General features: G+C 43.6%; 1 protein-coding gene and 1 long non-coding RNA gene across 3 annotated transcripts in view; one reads left to right on the top strand and one right to left on the bottom strand.

The window, feature by feature from the left end:
• LOC117363442 overlaps window positions 1-17,446 on the bottom strand; it is a 31,785-nt gene extending 14,339 nt beyond the window's left edge. The window contains exon 1 of the long non-coding RNA XR_004540056.1: window positions 17,076-17,446. This is a non-coding gene — a long non-coding RNA (uncharacterized LOC117363442). The remainder of the gene's footprint in view (window positions 1-17,075) is intronic.
• Window positions 17,447-17,838: 392 nt separating this feature from the next.
• Window positions 17,839-21,661, top strand: part of NAV3 (neuron navigator 3) — a 673,864-nt gene continuing 670,041 nt past the window's right edge. For both annotated transcript variants that reach the window (XM_033951509.1, XM_033951507.1), the window contains exon 1: window positions 17,839-17,923. The gene's annotated coding sequence lies outside the window, so the exon portion shown is untranslated. The remainder of the gene's footprint in view (window positions 17,924-21,661) is intronic.

Genomic DNA, 21,661 nt, shown 5'->3' with positions numbered 1-21,661 from the left:
TGAACATCGCATTTGTAATAGAAACATCTTGAAATCAACTTTGCCAAAGAAAAACAAATATATTAAAGTGCTGCTATGTCATTTCAAATACCTTCAACTTTCCTGTATCAATCTGCTGGTCTAGGGAGATAGTGGCATGACGTTTAAAGTGACAGCGTCAGTACCCTGACGTCAAAGGTTTCAAGCCACGCTGCTCCTTCTGACCAAACTATTTTATTACCCCTGCTGCATGATTGTAAGCTCACCAGGACATGCTGTAATGTGGGGCAGTGCTGATAGGCTACAGCCTCAGCACCCTGGGGTTGTGAGTTCAATCCCACACTCCTCCTTGTGATGCTGGCCATGTCACCTCCCCCTCCCCCCCCACTGTCCCAGGTACAGTAGAAAGATAGCGATGCCTCCAGCACAGAAAGGGGAAAATGCTGGAGTACGTGAATACATTCATGTAAAACATGTGGCAGAAGGGGGTGGAGGCAGGCAGCAAAGCGGATAGGGGCTCTTGGAGGGCAGCGTACTCCATTTTTATGTGCTTATAGAGGTCAATACTTAAGTAAACATGTTATGCCACAGTGCTAGATGGCACTCATCATATCCCTCCCTCTCTGTTCTTTCTCTCTCTCTCTCTCTATTATCCAGGTTGAGGATCTCAGGAAAAGGGGGCGGCTGCTGAGGCGCCAGGAGCGGGCCTTCCTTGAGGGGGTGAGGGAGGAATTGCGCGCTGAAGCCGGTGAGTAATGAGTCCAGCGTGTGTTTCTTTGTGATCAGCCTACCAGAATAAATAGATGAAAATGCTTGAGTAGCTGTAAACCATTCTTAATCATAAAATCTGCAGTAAAGCTGCTATTGTGATATCATGTCACAATGGCGTTATGGTGTTCTACTTGCTTCACTTACTTATGCTACATTTTGATGTTTACAGTGGAGTAGGTGCTTTGCATCCTGTTATTAGCATTTGAAGAAAATAACGTAGTAAAGAATGTCATGTTCAAAAGTGTTGTGGACATATCTGACTGTATCCTGTTTCCCTCTTGTCAAGCAGCAGCGCAGGCACCCCCTCAGGAGGCACTGCAGCTGATGGAGGGAGCCCCACCCTGGTCCTCTGCGGAGGAGGAGGAGGAAGAGGAGAGGGAAGAAGAAGGGGAGGAGGAGGAGGAGGGGGATTATTCTCCCTGGCAGCCCTCAGGACCACCCACACCGCCTGCCCCACCACTGCCCCCTGGACCTCCACCGCCTGCCCCACCACTGCCCCCTGGACTGCCTGCCCCACCACTACCCCCTGGACCCCCACCGCCTGCCCCACCACTACCTCCAGGACCCCCACCACCATCCCCTGTTGGACCTTCCCCTTCCCCCACCCATAGCCCTTCCCCTCACTCTCCTGCCCTTCCTGTTCCTGATCCCATCCCACCCTCTTTCCTTGCTGTTCCCCCCAAGAGCAGCCCGACCAGCCTCAGGAGGGGGCGGGCAGGGAGATGGAGGCCTACTCTGCCATCTTGGAGGAGGTGCAGGTATTGAGAGGGTGTGTGGAGAGGATGGAACATGCCCTCTTGCGGCTGGTAGCCGAAAGAGGGCATGGTACCAGCAGCCATACACCCTCTCAATGACTGCACCTCTTCTGCCCCCCTCGCCTGAGGTAGCTCAAGCTGCTCTTGGGGGGCACCCACCCTCTTTCCCTGTGTTATGTGTTACATGTAAATAGTTTTTACAAAAGTTTAAATTTTTTAAAGTTTTATATTTGAATAAAAAATTGTTTATGGTTTAAACTTTCCTGTGTGGTTTTAACCTTGTAGCATCAGCAGTTTAGTGGACAGAGTCCAAGGTAGATAGGGGTTCAGGAGGGACTGCTGAATGGGCCCTTTTCAATATAACAACAAGGTGACATATAGAAAGTTTGACAATCTTTATTGGGGTCTGTCATTCATTCTATTACCTGCTAGCCACTCTGATGTCAAATCATTGCAGAATCTAGGAAAGAAGCAAGTGAATGCAAGGGTATATGCTATTGTAGGTAGATGACGACATCTCAGCTATGATGTGCAAAGTAAGCCAGTCCCTGTTCCAAAATATATGGCTACATAAGGAAGAGAATATAAGTCATTGTGGTAGATTTGTTGTTGAGGAATAGGGTTACTGCTAGTAAGAGTTGGCTCCACACCAGGAGAATCCAAATGAGACATGTGGGTTTTTCTTCCTTTCACTGAAGGTGATGGAAGTAAAGGCCAGATACCTCAATCTATCCTCCTGGTTCTTGAGCTGCACTATTTTGGTTAAGCAGGTGTGGAAACCACAAAGATGCTCACAGCTGCACTGCTCTCAGTAATACAAAACTCCATCTGACAATACTGCAGGAACAACTACAGTTGCCTGTCTAAGACACCTGAAAACAGAAAAGAGGAGAAGCTGGTTTACACAAGGTTCACAAACAGGGGGTTCAACCCCCAAGGTCCATATCTGTCCTCCCTTCCCTGAAGCAATGCGTTAACCTCATTTATGTTGAGCTGCTTAGATGTCACCGTGGTATAGTTGTTAAAGCAATAGCCTTAACTCACTGATGGTGTGGATTAATATCACCTGTAATCCTCCACTGCTACTGTTTAGAACTCATATGAGGGAATAGACTAACTGAAAACAAAGTTTGTATGCATATAACAGCAGGAATGCGTGCCATGGTGTTCTATGAGGCCAACATTATCAATTTACTATTGTTCCTGAAAGACATCAAGGATACCTGTGTGAAGAGAACAATAGAAGTGTGAAACATTTATTTCACTCATCAGAAGAGTGACTCAAGTGAATAATAGTAGAGTAAGCAAATAAAGGTTACCATATATCATTCTCACCTACAACTGTTTGGCTAGGTGCAAGCTGGTGTGCTGAGCTGCTTGTCTGGTCTCTCTCTGGGAAACACATAGGTGATGAGCATAGTTAACCTGAAATGAAGAATAGAGAGAAACTGTTAACAAAGACCTATGTCTCCAAAATTAAACACTGAAGTTGTGGCAGAACACACACCTAGAAGTAACAGAGGTGCTAACATACCTTTAGACTCCTTATTAAAAATGGCAGCCATTAGGCACTCATTAGGAGTTTTCCACCTGAACCATGTACACTGATTGGATGTCCACTGAATAGCAGTATTTCCCCCCCCCAACACACCCGACCTATTTTTATCAATGAGTTAGTACACAGAACCATTCCTCACCTGATTTTAACTTGCCTGTAATTTGATTCTACAAAGAATTAACTTTAGCTCTATGAGTAAACCCTCTCAGATGTGTGAACACATCCATTTTACTTACATATCCATTTTTCTACCAGCAAAATTTCTACCAGCATGGTCTTTATCAGTCTTCTCAGTCATTTTTGTCAGCCCTGTGGAATGGAGAGTAGGAGATATCAGAAATAAAATAACTATTATAAACAATAGCACACAATGAAAGCCCATAAAGAGAAGTCAGTTTTTCTGGTTGGTTTCTTTAGTTCTATCATAAGGACACCTAAGTAGCTTACAAAATATCATTCTCACCTGGACTTACTATCTGAGCTGCTTCTAGAAAAGATAAAACAACATATTAGAATGACATGTAGCTTGTTAATGGCTCTGTGGAATAGAGAGAAATGGGAGGCAGAGATAGGAAAAAAAATGTAAAAGACTAAGACAGAGTAAAGTCTCAAACATCTACATAAGCAATAGGACAGAATAGAAAGGAAACACTGCTCACCTGGATCTTCTTATACCCATGCACGCCTATGTAGCGTTTGACGTCAGCAGGGCGGGAAAACTTTCTCTATGCCTATTGGGCGCCGTTCGGGCGCGGTTGCTTGTCCCGCTTTCTAACCACGTCCATCACACCTCATTGGCTGTCCTATGGGGGTGTGTAGCCTGAAAAGATGTCTTCACCTTGCAACATGGCTCCAAAACGGAAATCGAATTTCTTGCATGGAGAGTTGCAGATATGGAAAATGGAGGTGGGGCAGACCATGACATTATGAAAGCAGGGAGAGTGGTGGGTGTGGGCATCTGTGTATAACCTGGCCTGGCCCCTTCTTTTCCCTAACAATTGATTCCCCTCCACACTTAACACAAAACCTAAGTCCTCAACAATTCCTCACACCAACACCCAGAAAAATCCATAAACTAAAGAAATACAGATAATGGGGATGGGGAGGAGTGTCAAATGCATAAGGGAGTATAAAGGAGAACAGGCAAGTCATAGCACAAAGTTTCATCATTGAGGAAACGGAACACCACAAACACCAACTCACATGAGGGGGTCTTACATAGGAAAAATGACTGTGCCAAAGCTTTCTATATACTAAGCACGCCTAATTAGCGGCTGACGTCATAGGAACCATTAGGATTCAAATCTAATTGGATGTCCATTGGATGTCGTGTTGCCATATACAGCTGTAGTGACGTTGTAGTCATTTCCTTCACATCTCTAAGCTTTGATACGAAGCTCTATGTTCTAAACAAAGTTATCTCTATAACTCTATGCCTTAAGGCATTGCTTTTTCATCTTCCATACATCAGGGGGTTCAAGTCTTGAGTAAGGTTAGCAAATAGTTTATATTCATTTCTCAGCCAGGACACCTGGTAACTCTTTAGCCTTTCCTTTACATATCAATATTTTGCTTCAGCTTTTATGTGCAGCCCATTGTCTAATATTTAATGCAACCTGTTCTCTCTCATGCTGAACACCCTCCCCCCACCAAAAACATCCCCCCCTAACTGGATCATTCTTCAACACCTGACCAAGCCCTCTGAAGTTTGATTTAACTCATAGCTGTTGGCCAATGCCTATATTGCATCAAAAGAAACACATTCCTACTAGAATGGCTTGCAGTTAGGAGCAAATGAAAGTATCTCATGCACCTGTGGCTGCAGAATGCTGAGGAGAAACAGCAAATTCCACCACTTCTGAGAACTGTTAGGATGCAAGGAAACAAAAGTGAAGGTGAGGATGGGATTTGAACCAGGGTGCTTGAGAAGATGGACAATGCGTAATAGAGCACATCAACCAGGCGATCCACAAATGTCATCTTGCTGTCAGAGGAAAGGTTTCCTCTCATCACTGCTTAGGGTGTCCGAGCCATGGTAAGTTGAAAATAGGTTTGCTTGGAAAGGGAAATGTGCACCTTACAAATGGCAAAGTCCACCATGTAGATAGACCCTGTTATAAGAGCTAATAGGAAAAAACTAGGACCTTATTAAAATGAGCAAAGGTGGGAATCGAACCGGGGAGTTTCAGAGGTCAGAGCTCAGAACAGGAGCATTACCGTGTTAAGCTAGAAATGCTTTCTTGTGCTTATAGCAGTTTTGATTTGCTTATACCGCTTCTTATAGGCAGTTAATTCTGCTAGGAGACAAAACACTGCAGTTGTATATTATTGTTTCTTCACGATTTCAGAAATGTATACTTTACCATGATAAAAACTAACAAAGTATGCCATGTTTAAAAGGAGAAATATAAGATGAGTTGAACTCAAATTCTTAGCATGGAAGGGGGAAAAGTTTATTTTTCTGCTACACAGCAAAGTTGTACAGTAATGTTATATTCAACTCCTATGAGAAGTGGAAAGCATCATCAAGGTGCACATGGAAGGTAGATATGCCACAAGTAAAATACAGGCTGGGATTTGAACCCTCAAAGCCCGGAAGATTAGTAGAGTGCCTTTCCTCACTGAGCTACAGCATCTTTTGCTCCAATGTCTCTGGCTCCCTTGTCATATCATATCTTAGTGAAGTGCTAAGGGAAAAGGAGTTTAGCTATAATGTCATAGTAGGCTGAGACAAAAGAGTGGTAGCTCAATGGTTAAAAGCACTGCTTTCACTGAGCCCCAAACCCATATTCCCAAGTGTGCTTGAATGCATGTGAGGTGGAGCTCCATTTTTCTCACACACTAATCTTCATTCTAAGCACTGTACTAATGGATATATGACTGTAAGTAAACTGTTCCGTTTAGGCGTCATACCCGGAAAAGTGGTGTTTTTTTGCCCTTACCGATCAGCGTCATTTGTGCTGCAATTCTTTAATACATATTTGATATTTGTTTTCTACTTGAAAACCTTCCAAATCTTTAGGCATTCCTTTGCTTAAACTTATTTGAGTTCATCCTGATATGATAGCTAATGAGCATAGACAGCTCAGTCAAGTATGATATGAAAGGGTGGTGAGATGGACCTTAGTAGAAGCAGCTGTAGCTCTATGTGTTAAGAGCCTATGTGTTAGGAGCCTGTGCTCCTAACATCCAGAGGTTGTGAGTTCTACACCCAGCACATCTTTTAATTTTGGCATACTACTTTGAAGGTGCAGATTGATGAGGTCACAATGAGGTCAGTTTTGTGCAACTGAAGACCTCCATTTTGCAATGAGGGAAGCTTGAATGTTAAGGTGTGTATCTGTTTATTCTCTTTTTAAGTGCTGATAATGTGTGCAATAATGATATGTTTTTGCTGTTTTTTCTTTGCTTTCAAAAGATTGCAGTGCTGTTTGTTGAGAAAAAAAAGGGGGTTGTAAAAGCCATGTGTAAATTATATTATTGTTTGGGCAGAAATGTGGTTTGTTATCCATGCAATATAATGTGTTCCATTGACATTATATTTATTAGGACAAAGAAAAGATGAAAATTACCTATTCAAACTCACTATTGGAATTATTGATGAAAAAACACAGCGAACGTCTGCCTCGCGTCTAACAAAGAGCCGCAATTACGAAAGTTGAAACGGCATTGAAATCCAAGTTAGACCAGGGTTTCTTATGTCTACATAATACACGATATTTAGACACAGGTGTTCGCTCAGGTAGCGCCTATCTAGAGTCCCCATTTGGCACGCCCATGGAACGCCCACGTCCAGAGCTGGAGACGGGACTATGCTTTCTATAGACGTCAGTCCGTCAACTAACTCTTAGGGACATCTATGTGCCGTTTATTTTCCAATTAACATTAATTAAGACCCTTAACTCCGTAATTATTCACTTACTTCGGACGTCCAAAGCACGCCTAAGTTAAACGCAGTAATAGAGAATTTACCCCTAAGTGTTTTAGTGCGTATAAAATCAACGCGTGCACTAACCGCTAATCCGTCCATATGCTAACATGCACGCGTTAGCTTTTAGTGTGTGTTTAGTGCGCACTAAAAAGCATAGCACATCTTTATAAAAGAGGGGGTAAATAAAGGCAGATAAGGACTACGCCGATCCTTTCAGTCTTCCCATTTGTAAGTCTTCCACTTTAGGTAGAGGAGCCCACTTAACCCATAACCAACTCCTCACCTCAATACCTTGCACCTTCTTGCCTACCACATAGAAACATAGAGTATGACGGCAGAAAAGAGCCGGCGGCCCAACAAGTCTGCCTACTCAAGAACCCTCCCTCCCTTGAGAAACCATCTTTTAAGCATAACTCTGTAGCAACCCCACCTGCCTGTCCCATCGACTCTTGAAGAAAAAAAACGCTACTGGCCTCGACCATCTGTTGTGGAAGACCATTCCATCGATCAATCACCCTTTCGGTGAAGAAGTATTTCAGCCCAGTTTGTACCCAAAGTTTGCAAACGTACTAGACGTCATTACCTCCACTGACAGGTCACCCCAAGCCTTGCATTCTTCTTGATTCTTACAAAACTAACATTGGATCCAAGATTCTGGTCCCCTTTCATGTTCCATTGCTAAACCTTCTAATAAACTACACAGTTACCAACACATCCAGCCACATTTACGTGATTGCAGTTACTCCAGGTCCATGGCTGGTGTAACTGTGGGCACCCAGATGCCATTAGATTGTAAGCTCTTTTGAGCAGGGACTGTTTTCTTCTTTGTGACTCTGTACAGCGCTGCGTATGTCTGGTAGCGTTATAGAAATAATTCATAGTAGCTGTAGTAGTAGTTGTCGAGAAAAAGTTTTCACTGCTCAGCATCAGGGTGTCTAAAAACCCAAGGTACTTTCTTTACCACCGACGATGCCTACCCTTTTGGCACTCTTCGTTCAAGGTCATACAGTGCAGTTCAAGGTCAAATATGTTGTGCCCGTTCTTGTAAATAACAATGAAACCACTTTCCATCCCATATATCTGAAGTCTAACATAAGCAAACGGACAGCAAAATCAACTGCTGTAGTAGATTTTAACACTTATCTGAAAGTCAGAGAGATCATTGAGCCCGATCCAGTAATTAATCAGTTCTTTTTCACTTTCAGCCCAGATTTTCTTTTTTTTTTTGTTATTGATCACAATTTATTTTAAAGTCATGAAATGCCAGCCATAGAACAGACCAAGTCAGCAGGTTGTGCTGGACAAATACTTGATTGTGGCTATGTTTCTGTAGGCTATGGGTTGCAGCACTGAGTTACAATGAGGCAACAATTTCTCCTCCATCTTCCTGGCAAACCAGGCTGATAAGACAAAGTACTCTCGTAGAAACCATGCAAGAAAAACAAATGATGCAGGAAAAAAGGTATGCAATAAATATTTGGTTACAGAATTAAGGTGGAAAAGTATTCTTTTAAAGTGCCATCATGGCACAACATGGTTCTTCAAAGGCAGCTCAGTTTCAAAGAGGAACAAAATAAAGACCCTGCATTTAGACTTTTGACACAACCCAGCAATGCCACGTCTGACTTCGGATTGTTCCAAGGAGTAGGTGTATGCCAGAGAAAATGTCCCTGTCTTCCTTCTGCTTCATGTGAGGAGAATGGTATTTAAAAAATTACATACCCTCATCTAATGTGTCTGGGGTTTAGAAACTATAAAACGAAGCACATTTATGTCACACAGGCAGAGATGAAAAAGAGAAAGAATCATAGTAACATAGTAGATGACGGCATATAAAGACCCAAATGGTCCATCCAGTCTGCCCAACCTGATTCAATCTAAAAAAATAATAATATTTTTTTTTTCTCTTCTTAGCTATTTCTAGGCAAGAATCCAAAGCCTTAGTGTTCAGTCCAGATTTTAACACAGCATTACATGCTGTAACAATGCTCAGTTTTCCAAAGGACCTGAAGGAAGGCCAGGATTGTGAAGCAGAGGTGAACGATACTGCTCTTTCTTGACAAACCCAGAGGGGAAAAAGGCTGGCCCCAAAGAGTCACCAGGAAACCACTGCAACAAATGGTAGTAGCAGGTTGGCAGCCCCCATAATTCTATGCTGTATTTATTTTCTCCCTCCTTCATTACATTACCCTAGTCTGGGTCCCGAGAAACATCAAAGGGAATTTGTAAAGTAATCCATCTTGAGATCCATCTGAACATCACAGGGGTCTTTCCCACTGGTGGAAATTGCTTAATGTGTACATTTTCAGACCAAGTCTGCCTCTCTGAATACAGAAGGGTAAAAAAAACAGTAGTTGCAAGACTTTCCTAGATAACAAAAAATATCAGTGTCCCAACCTTTTTTCTTTTTAAATTTAATGAAGCTTTATTGGATTATGGGGAATAATGCATTATAAAGCGACATTTACACAGCTCTTACATTTCTATGTTGCAGTTGTCAAATAAAGAATACTGAACACACAGCAGACTAGAAATCCCAGATTTTCACAGTTGTTGATAACGATCCAAAAGAAAAAAAATTCTCAAGGATTTTAAAGGCACCCATATATGTGAACTCAAATTTGGAATCCAAGGAGAAACAAAAATAATAACGAAAAATTAAAATAGTCTAAACCCCTTGGTTCTTCTACAAGGGTGAATCAAAAATTAAAGGCAATTGTTAAATTACACGGAAGAGAGCTAGCGAAATGCAACATATGCACTCGTGCATTGCCTGCTGGATAGTTCGCCCACGCACAGTGCAGCGCTCGGCCTTTAGTCGTGCGGCAGCCATGCCTTGATTAGAGAAGACCGAAGGATAATGGTGTCTTAATTGGCTGCAAATAACAATGTAACTCTTAAATTGTATATAAAACTAAACATTGGATTGGATTGGATTTTTTATTGCCGGCCACGGCGGTATTATCTCCGATGCTCATAGAATTCCTATGAACGTCAGAGCTAATACCGCTGTGTCTGGCAATAAAAAATGCCTAATGTGTCTTTGTGAAAAAATGGGGGTGGGGATAATTCAATTCTCTATTGTGAATACTTATTTAGAAAGTGTCCATGAGTTTTATAAGTCACTTTCTGTAAATATAATCCCAAATATTCCATAAATATGAAGCACATCAACAAATCAATGTAAAAACTAACTTCATATTTTCATTTTGGTACAGATGTTTGGATGACATTTTAGGCCAGATTCTATAAAAGGTGCCTAGCTGAGTTCCACATAAAACTCAAAACTGACCCAGGTCTATTATTTGCCTAATAAAAATAAGGATCTTCAAGAAAAAACGCAGGGACCAATTGATGTATCCGCTTTACTTGAACTATCTGATAAAGAAATAGCAATACCTGCTACATTGATCGTTACCCTGGCTATTACGCTAGATAAGAATTGGCTTTTGAGACTATTCTTCAAAAATAAAGAGAAAAAGTTTCTCGATTTAAAGATTCAGATGTTCCCAGATTTGGCAAGAGATACACAAAGACGTAGAAAAGAGTTTTTATTATTAAAACCTGGTGTTTTGGCTCTTGGGGGAACTTTCTATCTTCGTCATCCTTGCAAGTGCATAGTTCAATATAATTCTCAAAAATATGTTTTCTTTGAACCAAATCAGTTAACGGCCCTTCTCTCTATGTCCCGCCTGGAAAAGGGGAAAGAATGAGGGTTTGAGTTATAGGGCGCCTGGAATTTCAGTTAACCATGTACCACTTATCTTATAATATGGTTCTTTGTTAAATTCCGTTTAATTTACATCATGGATTATAATGGTGGACTTGAGAGATTATACAAATATCTGATTGCTATATAATTTATTAGGTTTCTTTTGTTCTTTTTGATGTAATCACTTTCTGTACAAGATGTATCTTGATCTGTTAATTTGAAAATTATAAATAAATAAATTAAAAAACAAACAAACCTCAAAACTGAATAATGAACTTAACTGGCATGGTAATTGATCACGCCCAAGTGCTTTTCACTGTGCACCAACTTTTATATTCAGCTGTCCCATTATGTTTTCAAAATTTCCGGAAAATCTATCAACCAGGCAGAAAAATGAGATCCAAGGGAGGGATGAGGTTGATCACTGACAAGGAAGATAAGAGTTCATTATGTAAGATCGAGGGTGTCCATGTTCTCTATAGCTGGAATACAACTTTGGAACTCTCTTCCAAGAACCTTGAGACAATGTATGAAACCCGCTTGACCTTCAAGAAACTGCTGAAAAAATTATGTGTGGATGCTTTCATGATGGGAGGACATTGACCTCGATATGGCTATTCTTTCTCATCAGATTCTACTGAGTGGTCTTCCTTCTTTTCTATACAGTTTCCTGGTTCCATACTTGCCACAACGAACTCTCCGATCTTCACAACAACAGTTATCAGTTGCTCCCTTGTTCTGCCAACTCTTCCTCAATTTTCATAGGAATTCTTCATTTTCTGTCATGGCCCACACTCGCTGGAATTCTCTGCCTTTTTATCTCTGTTCAGAAAAATCATTCGCAGATTTCAAGACACAATTAAAGGCATACTACTTCTCCTTGGCTTTGTTCTTAATTTTTTAGGTAACCTTTCTCTAAAGTTTCATTCTTGGCTTTATCTTAACTAGAGTGGGCAGAACAAAGTTTCGTTTTCTTCCCTACCATATTGTCTACTCCTTCCCTTTCCACAACCTTTTTTGTTTTATTGTAACCTACCGACTCCCTCTTTTCCTCCTATTTCTTATGGTTTGACTGTTTAACTGCATTTTATGTTTGTTTATTTTTTTGTTCCCTACCCTATTTTATTTATTAAAAAATTTATATACTGTATATTAGCTATACGTTTAAAAAAATTACGATCATCACATACAGACACAATTGCAGAACAGCTCTCGTAAGAAAAAAAAACACTAGCACAGGAAAGCGCTAACAAACAATTGAGTTTTTAGTATTTTCTTAAAGTTCATCCTCCCAGCACAGTATCGCAAAATTCCAGGCAATGCATTCCAAAGCTTAGCACCTGCCACAGACAGCATCATTGCACCAATCCTAACATGAGAGATTGACAGCTTACCCCCTAAGCTCAGTTTCATACTATTTTTTGATCTCAGACTCCTTCTAGGTTGATAAATTTCAAAAAATCCTTGTAACACGACTGGAGAAATATGATAAAAAAAATCTGATATACAGTATAATTGAAAGAATGTTAAAGTGAACACTTTGCTGCATGGATAACCAATGCAATTGTTTCAGCACTGGGGTTATGCGAGTCATTCTTGGGACACCATAAGAACATAAGAATAGCCTTACTGGGTCAGACCAATGGTCCATCAAGCCCAGTAGCCTGTCCTCACGGTGGCCAATCCAGGTCACTAGTACCTGGCCAAAACCCAAGGTGTAGCAATATTCCATGCTACCGATCCAGGGCAAGCAGTGGCTTCCCCTGTGTCTTTCTCAATAACAGACTTTGGACTTTTCCTCCAGGAACTTGTCCATACCTTTCTTAAAACCAGCTACACTATCCGCTCTTACCACAACCTCCGGCAACGCGTTCCAGAGCTTAACTATTCTCTGAGTGAAAAATAAATTTCCTCCAATTGGTTTTAAAAGTATTTCCCTGTAGCTTCATCGAGTGTCCCCCTAGTCTTTGTAATTTTTGACGGAGTGAAAAATTGATCCACTTATACCCGTTCTACTCCACTCAGGATTTTGTAGACTTCAATCATATCTCCCCTTAGCCGTTTCTTTTCCATGCTGAAGAGCCCTAACCGTTTTAGTCTTTCCTCATACGAGAGGAGTAATCAATCTTGCAGCAGAGTTAATCAACATCTGCAGTGCCCTCATCTTCACTTTAGCAACTCCCAGGTATAGTGCATTGCAGTAATCCATCCTACTCAGGCTCAGTGCTTGCACTACACTACGGAAGTCGAATGCTGGTAACATAGGTATTTTAATTTTACATTTATTTATTTTCAACTTTTATTGTAAACTGCTTAAGATTGAGAGATGTAAAGGAAGGGAGGATGTTGAATTTGACATAGTAACTTTATAATATCATGTTACTGAGAAATGCAAACATTAATGTTTTTGTTAATATCTGAGCTATATGTTGTTTGTTCTAGTATTTTGTATGTTCTTATGTAAACTGCTTAGACTTAGGGCTTCTTTCACAAAGGCGCGCTAGCGGTTTTAGCGCGTGCTAAAATGCCTTGTGTGCTAGCCGCTACCGCCTCCTCTTGAGCAGGCGGTAGTTTTTCAGGTAGCGCGCGCTAAAAACGCTAGCGCACCTTTGGAAAAGGAGCCCTTAAGTGGTCTATAAATGTTTAACATACATAAATAAATAAATATACAAAGCTTGCTAAAAAACAAACAATTAAAAGTTCTTTGCAGAATCAGAGCGACATTTACAGACGCCTAAGTCGAGGTGCCTACCTCAAAAGTGAGCGTGATTAGGGGGGTTGGAGAATGTACATGGTATGACTTAGCTGATCTAATATACCAGTTCCCATCATTACGTAGCCTATTGACGCCTGTTAAATTAGGTGCCGGTAGGTGCGATACGGTAAAAGGCACCGAGCGGTTGATTGACAATTGCGCCGAGTGGCATATAGGGATATGACGCCATAAGGTGCTGTTTATAGAACTAAGCCCTTAGGGGCAAATTCTATATGAAGCGCCCAAAAGCTAGGCACCGATCAGCGCAATTCAAGTACAGTTGGCTGCTGTTTAGTGAATCGCGCTGAGCGGCACCTATTTTGGAGGTGCCCAATAAATAGGCCAGCTCTAGGCAAAACTAAAAGTTAGGCGGCCATACGAGTGCTTAAGCACGCTTATGAGCAGCGATTCTGTAAGGAAGTTTTTTTTCACCCAAAGGGTCGTGGACACTTGGAATGCGCTACCGGAGGAAGTGATCAGGCAGAATACGGTACAGGGATTCAAACAGGGATTGGACGGATTCCTGAAGGATAAAGGGATCATGGGATACTGAGGGAGGAGCTGGGATGTAACACAAGTATAGAAAACTAACCAGGTAATGAGTATAGAAACCAAACCAGGTCGTGCATGTGCAAGACCGGAGGGTTAGGACCTCGATAGGAAGACAGGACTTAAATGAGAAACCAAGGTGGCAAGGGAGCCCCTTCTGGTGATACAGACAGGTCGTGACCTGTTTGGGCCGCCGCGGGAGCGGACTGCTGGGCGGGATGGACCTGTGGTCTGACCTGGCAGAGGCACTGCTTATGTTCTTATGTTCTTAAGGTGCCTAACACGTAGCCACGCCCACGCCTAACCTGCATAGCACCTATTTTTTTTTGAAGGCCATCTAAATTTTTAGAGGCGCCTTGTTACAGAATTGCTTTTTCTTGATAGGCGCCTAAGTTTCAATTATTGCTGATTAAAAAGCTTAATTGGGCTTTTTCTTCAATTTAGATAGGCGCCTATCTCGTTGGGCGCCTCCAAAATAGGTGCCTAACATTAGGCGATGGTTACAGAAATTGGGCCTTTGTTTCTGTGGCAGGTTTCTGAGGAGGAATTACAAAATTTTGTCCACTTAAATTAAGGACAACCTTAAATTTACAATGCAATATAGTGAAATAGCTCTCTTTTGGTTTTGGACTTGACATAAGAACATAAGAATTGCCGCTGCTGGGTCAGACCAATAGTCCATCCTGCCCAGCAGTCTGCTCACGCGGCGGCCCCAAGGTCAAGACCAGTGCTCCAAATAAGCCCAGTCTCACCAGGGTGAGAGGCACCTGGGGCAGTGGCGCCCCTCCCCTGCCCTCTTCTCTGCCCCAGCTCCTTTACCGTCCCCCGCCGCACGCGCCCCTTTCTTTTCCCCAAACCTCTTGCTGGTACAAGTATTACCAACTTGGCGTTGACAGCAGCTCTTCCTCCGACATCACTTCCTAATCGTGGAACCAGGAAGTGACATCAGAGGGAGAGCCGACGCTGGTGCGTATTCTGATGCTTCCTCATCCAGAATGCTGGTTCAATTTTTGGTCTTGAGTCAACTGGACTAATGTAATATTGTCTACCTGGCTGGCACACACACAAAAAAACCCTGCGCAGATTACGTATTGTTCAGAATACAGCGGTCCGACTTATTTTCAATTTAAAAAAGTATGATCATGTAACTCCCTCTTTTCGCAAATTTCACTGGTTTATTGATCGCTGACTATAGTGGCGCTGGAAAAAGTTCAAAGAAGAGCGACCAAGATGGTAAAGGGGATGGAACTCCTCTTGTATGAGGAAAGACTAAAATGGTTAGGGCTCTTCAGCTTGAAAAAGAGACAGCTGAGGGGAGATATGAATGAAGTCTAGAAAATCCTGAGTGGAGTAGAACGGGTACAAGTGGATCAATTTTTCATTCCGTCAAAAATTACAAAGACTAGGGGACATTCGATGAAGTTACAGGGAAATAATTTTTAAACCAATAGGAGGAAATTTTTTTTCACTCAGATAATAGTTAAGCTCTAGAACGTGTTACCAGAGGATATGGTAAGAGCGGATAGCGTAGCTGGTTTTAAGAAAGGTTCAGACAAGTTCCTGGAGGAAAAGTCCATAGTCTGTTATTGAGAAAGACATGGGGGAAGCCACTGCTTGTCCTGTATCGGTAGCATGGAATATTGTTACTCCTTGGGTTTTGGCCAGGTACTAGTGACCTGGATTGGCCACCATGAGAACGGGCTGCTGGGCTTGATAGACCATTGGTCTGACCCAGTAAGGCTATTATGTTCTTAGAAACATGATGGCAGATAAAGAGCAAATGGCCAATCCATTCTGCCCATCCGCAGCATCCACTATCTTCTCTTCTCCCTAAAAGATCCCATGTGCCTGTCTCACGCTTTCTTAAATTCAGACACAATCTTTGTCTCCACCACCTGTAAATTACTCCTGAGCCTATCACCTTTTAACTTCATCCTAAGCCCTCTCATTCCAGAGCTTTCTTTCAAATGGAGACATGACTCATGTGCGTTTACGCCATATATATATGAGAATTTGTTTCATTACTTTCATAAGTAAGCAATGGACATGAAACATATTCTTAAGCAGCAATTCTTAAGGCAGCATCTTATATAATAAAACCCTAGCCGCGCATGCGCACTCTTACCGGCGTGTTCCCTGATCTGTATGTCCGTGGCCGGCAAGAGTGCGTATGCGAGGTTACAACGGCTCTCTGTAAGTACTTTCTTCGCAGTCTGACCCTCCCATCCCTTCACGATGTCTGACCAGCTCCCTTAGTCCCTTACCGCCCCCTCTTTCCCTTCCCACGGTCCCGACTCCAAACCTGCCGACTCGAGCAGCGTCCGCAGCACTCTACACACGCTGCTTCGAGGCCTTCTACTGCCCTGATTTGCTCTGCTGCGTCTCAATGTCATCAGGGACGTGCCAGAGTAAATCAGGGCAGTAGAAGGCCCCGAAGCAGCGTGTGTAGAGTGCTGCAGACGCTGCTGGAATTGGAAGGTTTGTCGGGACCGCGGGAAGGGAAGGGGGGCAGTAAGGGTCTAAGGGAGCCGGCCAGACCGCGGGAAGAGAAAGGGGGGGGGTAGGGGAAACGCTTCTGCTGCACAGGGAAGTGGTGTGGGGGGAGGGAATGCTGCTGCTGTGGCTGCTGCACAGGGAAGTGGGGGGGGGGATCAAAATGCTGCTGCTGCTGCACAGGGAAGTAGGGTGAGGGAAATGCTGCTGCACAGAGAAATGGAGGGGGAGGGGATGCTGCTGTGGCTGCTGCACAGGGAAGTGGGGGGAAAGAAATGCTGATGCATAGGAGGCAGGGAAAGAGACAGATAGATAGAAAGAAAGAAAGACAGACAGACAGCGGGAGAAAGGGAGACAGAAAGAAAAGAAGAAAGACACATGGGCAGGGAGAGACACAGAAAGACAGACAGACAAAGGGGGCCAGGGAGAGAGACAGACAGAAAGAAAGACAGCGGAAGGAAGAGAGAGACAGAAATAAAGACAGACAGACATATATTCTAGCACCCGTTAATGTAACGGGCTAAAATACTACGGTAGTACAATATAAAAGGACAAAACATGTATACAATTACCTGATTACCAGATACCAGATACATGTGGATTTGGCTAGATTAATTTGTATTGTCCTATATGACAGCATCATCTCAGGTGGTGAACGTTATGAAGCAATAGTGGCCTATATTATCAGCCCACAGGATTTTTGATAAGGTCATCATGGGCCTAAGAGGCAGCTTTTCAGAATAATTAGGGGTGCTTAACCCAATGGATATTATTACCCTATCCCTAGATACAGTCTGTCAAGGAGTTTCCCCACTATCGGGCTACAAATCTGGGGGAAAGTAATAAACCCCTTTCCACACAGAGAATCCTTTATGAAATTATTCCTTGTTCAAAATCGCAACAGTAAAATCAAGCTATAGAGCTCGGATTCAAAAAGGCAGTGAGTCTGGGACCCCACCGGTGCACGTGCATCATGCTCGCGGGAAAAAAGACGAGTGCCACTGCAGGCTCGATCACAGCCCCAACACCACCGGAAACCCGACGTCCCCCCAACCCTCCCCCGGTCTCTCTCTCAAATCCAGACCCCCCCCTCGATCTGACATTCGTCCGTCCTACCTCCAAATTTCTTTACAGATCGCCCGCCACCTGCACCAGCGCCCGTCTCCTACGACGCCCCGCCCTCCTCGGACGCCACACCTTCCCCAGGCCCGCGCCTCGCCCCTCTCTCGCGACTTCCCGCTGCAGCAGTGCGGGGCGCTGCCAAGGGAAAGGGGTGGCGTCAGAGGGGGCGGGACGCGGCCCAGGGAAAAGGGGTGGTGTCAGAGGGGGCGGAGCGTCGCAGGAGGAGAGCGCCGGGGCCGGTGGCAGGCACCTGTCTGAATTGCCGCTGCCGCCGGCGACCTCGAAGGCCATCTGGAAGGTAGGACGGCGGGGGCGGGGAGCGTGCACAAGGAGGAGAGGGGGGGGGGGGGGAGGGAAGCGGAGGCTGCTGGATCGGGGAGAGCGCAAAAGAGAGGGAGAGGTTACCAGACCGCGGAGGAGGATCGGATCCCCCCCCCCCATGCTTGTGATACGCGTGTGACTTGGGCACCTCTGCGTTCTTCGTGGCAAGATGCCCTGTCTCTAGGTAAAATAGTGGTGGTGGGGGCTTTAATTAGGCGCTGCTAGATCCGGATTCCCTCCCCTCCTCCCCCGGCGATCGCTGAAGCGTCTTGCATGCTAGATGCCTTCGTCTGCCTCGTTCCCTCTGCAGGCATCGATTTCTAAGATTTCCTTTTACCTGCCCGAAGGAAAGAAAAACCCAGCCACATTGGCCTGGATCCTCGCAAAGCGCCAGAATGATTCCATTTATTCTCTTTAACCTAGTGATGGTTATCGGTGGGGGTTTGGGGTGATGCTGGCTTTTCTCTAAGTTTCTGTTACAGAGGAGATCAGCCTTGTCTGCTCACTCCTTTAACCCCCTTCCCCCATCTCTTTATTTATATATTTCCATCTCTCTCTCTCTCTATATATATTTTTTGTGGTTCAGCATGGTTGCTGAGGGAGCCGGTAGCTTTCCTGGCAGAAACCTGCTGCATCAAGGGAAAATGTGAACACGTTGGAGAGAGAACTTTAATCCTGGGTTGAAAAATCGCTGTCTTTCAATTTGCTGGTGCTGGAAGACAAAACGTGTTTGACAAGCCTAGACCCGAGTAATTAAAGGTCATTTTCATGCAACTGTGCTTGAACTGCTCCCAATCTGCCCTGCAATGTCTTGCCTTTTGAGATGTTGACCAGGGGCGGCAGAGCTTACAAGTGGCATTAAAGAACGTATTAGTCAACTTGAGTCATCGGACGATTCTTGTTCTCCTTGTCTGCAAACACCTTTCTCCAGGCCGATATTGTACTATTTGTGTTTTCTTTATTTACTCAAACTTTTTAGCCTGTCCTCCCAAATTAACAACAAAATAACAGATTAACATATACTGTACTATTGCAAACCTGGCAAGCATGCTTTGCAGTGATGCATATAAAGCAACAGTAAGGGTTTGTGGAAAATGAAATGTCCTATAATTCAAGGCCCCATAAAGTGGGATTAGTTTTGCTTTTCTGTTTTATAGAAATGATGGGTTTGATCAAAGTAGCTAGAAATGAAACCAGGCAGTATGGGGCTCTTGCCAACGCTTCATGCATTGTTCACATATTAAAAAATGACTTTTCATTCTTTTCTCATAATTTTCGTGTCACTCTGTATTGTAACTCATGCAGAGGTCAGAAATGTTAAGAAAACTCAAACTTGATCCAGGTGAAGATTAGCTTGGTTTGAGTTTGACGGCATTCTTGAGTTTATGCCACATTAACTGTTCAAGTTCATAATGGAGAATGACACAGGGACAAATTTGTCCCCGTCCCCGCAGGAACTCGGATTTCCCCATCCCCGTGAGTTTTGTTGCTGTTGCTGTCCCTGTCCCAGCCCCATTCCTGTAAGCTCAGCATTAACTGCCCAAACATTGAATACGTATGATTTCAAAGTGTTTGAGGCTTGTGCGGATGAGGACGGAGCTTAGGCATTGATGGACTGAGGCACTATGACATCACAATCTGAGCTCTAGAATGTTGCTACTTAGGATTTTAAAGAGTTTGAGGCTTGTGCAGATGAGGACGGAGCTTAGGCATTGGTGGAATGAGGCATTATGACATCACAGTCTGAGCTCTAGAATGTTGCTACTTAGGATTTTAAAGAGTTTGAGGCTTGTGCAGATGAGGACGGAGCTTAGGCATTGGTGGAATGAGGCATTATGACATCACAATCTGAGCTCTAGAATGTTGCTACTTAGGATTTTAAAGAGTTTGAGGCTTGTGCAGATGAGGACGGAGCTTAGGCATTGGTGGAATGAGGCATTATGACATCACAGTCTGAGCTCTAGAATGTTGCTACTTAGAATTTTAAAGGGTTTGAGGCTTGGGCAGATGAGGACGGAGCTTAGGCATTGGTGGAATGAGGCATTATGACATCACAATCTGAGCTTTAGAATGTTGCGACTTAGGATTTTAAAGGGTTTGAGGCTTGGGCAGATGAGGACGGAGCTTAGGCATTGGTGGAATGAGGCATTATGACATCACAGTCTGAGCTCTAGAATGTTGCTACTTAGGATTTTAAAGGGTTTGAGGCTTGGGCAGATGAGGACGGAGCTTAGGCATTGGTGGAATGAGGCATTATGACATCACAGTCTGAGCTCTAGAATGTTGCTACTTAGGATTTTAAAGGGTTTGAGGCTTGGGCAGATGAGGACGGAGCTTAGGCATTGATGGAATGAGGCATTATGACATCACAGTCTGAGCTCTAGAATGTTGGTAATTAGGATTTTAAAGGGTTTGAGGCTTGGGCAGATGAGGACGGAGCTTAGGCATTGGTGGAATGAGGCATTATGACATCACAGTCTGAGCTCTAGAATGTTGCTACTTAGGATTTTAAAATGTTTGAGGCTTGGGCAGATGAGGATGGAGCTTGTAGGAATGGGGCAGGGACAAGAAAAGAGTTCAACGGGTCGGGGGAAAATGAGTTCCCACGGGGTCGGGGAAAATTTTGTCCTCATGTCATTCTCTAATTTATAAACCTCTTTTTCCTGGTGAGCCGGGGAGAAAAGTTGGATATATTTGGTAAGGATTCACCCCGTTTCTCTAATTCATAGCTATCTGCATGAAACCTGAGTTTTAGAACTTGTGGCTCGGCAGGATTTGATTGCACTTCAGTGTGAACTTGATAATTTGGAGGAGTCTGTATTGGATTTTATTGTGGTTTTAGTGGGTTGGGGGTACAAGGGAAAATGAGTCTGATAAATGTGAACCCCTAATCCCTGAAGTATAACCTTTTCATGTTGGTTTGTAAACTTGTTTAGAGAAATGAGGAAACACGTAAGGTTGGAATATTTTGAGATTCCTATAAATCATTTTCTTACTATTAGCTGGGGCTACGTTCCTAGAAAACCCTGTGAATGTAAAAAATACAAACATAATACCATTGATTCTATGGGGGGAAAGGGGGTTAGATTCCTGTGTAAACCTGCTTATTGTACATTTCTGCTGCCTAATGTCATTATTATCCCAGGACAAGCAGGCAGCATATTCTCACACATGGGTGACGTCACCGACGGAGCCCAGCAGCGGACAGCCTCGAAAGCAAACTTGCTTGAAGATCTCGAGCTTTTGAGTGCTGCACCGCGCATGCGCGCGTGCCTTCCCGCCCAACTAAGGGGCGCATCTCCTGTGAGGATCCTCAGTTCATTGTTTTCCGCGTAGCTGAGAAGACTTGTGCTTCTGGCTCTGCAGCAATTTGCCTTCTCTTCACCGTGGCTGCTATTGTTCGGTCGCTGTGCTCAGGGTTTATTCCCTTGTTTATTTTCTTGTTTTTAAAAGAAAAAAGAAAAAGTTTGTTTCTTTTTTGTTTCCGAGTCTGCGGGCTTGGGCCTAGGCCCTCTTCCCTTCTTTTCGACGGACTTTATTTTTTCTTTGTCCCGGCCTGTGACCGGGTTTAAACGTTGCTACCAGTGCGGCAGGACGATTTCTATCACCGACCCTCATAGTCGGTGTATGGTCTGTTTGGGTCGTATTCATCGTCCAGAAGATTGTGATCGCTGTCTGACCCTTCAGCCTTGTGCTTTTCGCCGCCGCTGCAACA

This window comes from Geotrypetes seraphini, chromosome 7, assembly GCF_902459505.1.
Source record: "Geotrypetes seraphini chromosome 7, aGeoSer1.1, whole genome shotgun sequence".
NCBI classification, from domain to species: Eukaryota; Metazoa; Chordata; class Amphibia; order Gymnophiona; family Dermophiidae; genus Geotrypetes; species Geotrypetes seraphini.
The sequence above is the reverse complement of the archived record's forward strand: the minus strand, read 5'-3'. Positions and strand labels throughout refer to the sequence as shown.